At 41.6% G+C, this 3245-nt stretch overlaps 1 non-coding gene across 1 annotated transcript; it reads left to right on the forward strand.

The window, feature by feature from the left end:
- The first annotated feature begins 2513 nt into the window (after positions 1–2513).
- Trnat-ugu (transfer RNA threonine (anticodon UGU)) lies at positions 2514–2586 on the forward strand. Its single transcript has one exon. It is a non-coding gene; the product is annotated as a tRNA-Thr (tRNA).
- The last annotated feature ends 659 nt before the right edge of the window (positions 2587–3245 follow it).

A 3245-nucleotide genomic window follows, 5' to 3' on the forward strand; every position in this document is an offset into this window, starting at 1 on the left:
TCCATGGATGCAAAGTGACACTATTCAGAACTTTATGTTAAATGTGGCAAATGAATCCTCTAGTTATTGCATAAGCTCCTCTAGATCTTCCGAGAAACACAATACTTTTGTCTAAATAGACCATATACTGCAGTGGTTTTAATCACTATAAAACTCCATCCAGTAACCTCTGCAATGTGTCTGGTGCCTTCTTAAGCCCAAACGGCATCCACTGATACTGGAATGATAAATGAAGTGTTCAGCATCTTCTGGAACCAACTACATTTGGTGACATTAAAGCATCTGATCCATTGTGGAGAAATATTTACATTGGGCTAGATTGTCCAAAATTTCTATGTTCAGTATAGGATATGTATCAGTGACTGTTCTTGAATGGGTGTAGTTATCCACAACAAAACCTGTATTTCTTCATTCCTTCCGATGATATCTTTGGAACAATGACAATGACTGCTACCCATGGCTATCGCTCTCCTCACTAGTGACATCAGTAAACTGCTGATTGATGATTTCTTCCATTATAGGTTGCAAATGCCTGGGTATTCTGTGTGGCTTTTTGTAGCCTGGTGGGGAAGGGAGGATTTCCGCACCAGGGTTCTGAGCTGAGTCACAGGTGTCACTGGCAATAGTTCGCAATCAGGGACTGGGTGTTGTGTTGTCCTAATCATCATCATTTCATCCCCATTGACGTGCAAGTTGCCGAAGTGGCGTCAAATTGAAAGACTTGCACCAGGTGAACGGTCTACCAGACAGTAGGCCCTCGTCACACGACATTTCATTTTGCCAGGATTGAAGAAATCTGAGAGTCGTATTAACAAAGTTTTCTTAGGTGACGTATTCGTTTCTTTAAATGATTCATTTCTCACATAACTTTGATGAACTGATGGTCTGCTTGTGGCAAAGATCTTCAGTCGACCTATCCAAATCATCCTCATCTAAAGTGTCTAAAGTGGCAATTAATAATTTTCTTGGCAGATCCACTTCATCAGATCCAAAAATATTTACACTCATTGGAACCATTTTGTCTCCATCTGTTTACTGCACATGTGCCACTATTCTACACACAAAAGAACACAGAGTAATCAGTTTGTCATTGTGTTGTAATGGCTCTATAACACAAAATGCATTATTTGCTAGGTCAGTAGCCACACTCACCCAGAGTAAATTTCGTGTACCTTGTGGTATTGCACAAACTCAGCTTTAATGAACACTCACACACTTCATTCAGTTCAATTTTGTGATCAATGAACCACGCAACAATATATCACTTGCAGCATCATTCCCAGCTGGAATAATCATCCACTGAGTTTGACAGTATCCTAAGAAAGATCAATTTTTGTGTGATGCTTATTCAGAAAATTGTGCAATCCCCATCACTGACACTAGTTATTACTTCCATATATTCCTGAAAATTCCTTGATCCAATACAGAAATTGTGCAGTGCTGATCCAATGATGCCACATCATTGTACCCAGGCACTTGCAACCTATAATGGAAGAAATCATCAATCAGCAGTTTGCTGACGTCACTAGTAAGGAAAGCGATAGCCATGGGTAGCAGTCATTGTCATTGTTCCGAAGATATCATCGGAAGGAATGAAGAAATACAGGTTTTGTTGGGATTAACTATACTCAACCTCAGGAACAGTCACTGATGCATGCCAGCCGCAGTGGCCAAGCGGTTCTTGGCACTTCAGTCCGGAGCCATGCGACTGCTACAGTCGCAGGTTCGAATCCTGCCTCGGGCATGGATGTGTGTGATGTCCTTAGGTTAGTTAGGTTTAAGTAGTTCTAAGTTCTAGGGGACTGATGACCTCAGATGTTAAGTCCCATAGTGCTCAGAGCCATTTTGAACCACTGATGCATATCCTATACTAAACACAGCAGAGATTTTGGACAATCTAGCCAAATGCAAATATTTCTCCGCAATGGATCTGAAGATTGGATATCACCAAATCACATGAGCTGCACTGTGTACAGGAAAAAATCTAAGTTCTTTTACGTTTATCGTGCCCACTAAGCAGCAGTCTGCTTCTGCAGCAGTGTGTTTTACTGGAAACAGTATCCGGTAGTCAAGGATTCCAGTTGGTGTTGAATAAACACATATCATACCATACCATACCATGATACCATTCACTCAATTACTTTTTAACAGTCTCATGTCTGGTGCCTCACCACCCTGCATTCATAACTTGAGGTTGGCACCACCATTTCCAAATGTCCATCCTCACCTATAGCATTTTAGGCCCGAGAGAGAGAGAGAGAGAGAGAGAGAGAGAGAGAGAGAGAGAGAGAGAGAGAGAGAGAGAACACGCACTTCATTTATCACATGTCCTCCTCCTCGAGCTGTGTAGAAAGCTTATAGGCAGCGGCCAAATGCTTTGGAGTTTTCATCTGTATTCTTCTTGACATATCAATTGGAAGGCCCCTCAAAACTTCATCTACCTCCCTGCATTTTGTGAGTCTCGCGGGAGGCGTGCAAGGGATAAGTCCCAGCACTCACACTATTCATCTGTGTCCTCGGTGGCTCAGATGGATAGAGCGTCTGCCATGTAAGCAGGAGAACCGGGTTCGAGTCCCGGTCGGGGCACATGTTTTCAGCTGTCCACATCGAGGTATATCAACAACACTTGTCGGCAGCTGAGGGTTTTAGTTAGTCATCATTTATCCCATTAAGTTGTTCCTGTTCTGTTTCTGGTATTCCTGATAAGAGTCACTTCTCAAGTTGTTCACAAGTACGTACCTCATTTTAACTCCTCATGATACAAGATGTACATCTTTATGTCACCTACTGATCATAACTTGGCTATATGCAAACATATATTGTCTGGCCCATTAACCCAGATTAGCATCAGCCTTCATATTTTCAATAAATGTCGACACATACTCAGTTGGTCTATTCAAGGAAGGAGCCACTAAATTAGCCACAAGAGGAACAGATACACTGGCCAAAGCTTATGCTTCCAGCATTCCAGCTTTTCTACACTCACTATTTGCTGTTGTAGTGTTCATCTGCCTTTGTAATTCAGCATCCTTCTCAACCAATACAGCCATATGTTTCATCAAATATTCAACCACTTCTTGTGGCATTATTGCTTGTGTTTATGGCATTTGTGTAACCTCTATCTAATAACACAATATACATAAAAATACCACAAAGCAAGGACATCTACCACAAACACTCAGACAGAAGCTCAAGAAAATGAATCTAATTCCTATGATGGATCTTAGTCCACTGAAATTCTGAGC

Source organism: Schistocerca gregaria, chromosome 6 (assembly GCF_023897955.1).
Source record: "Schistocerca gregaria isolate iqSchGreg1 chromosome 6, iqSchGreg1.2, whole genome shotgun sequence".
Taxonomy (NCBI): Eukaryota; Metazoa; Arthropoda; class Insecta; order Orthoptera; family Acrididae; genus Schistocerca; species Schistocerca gregaria.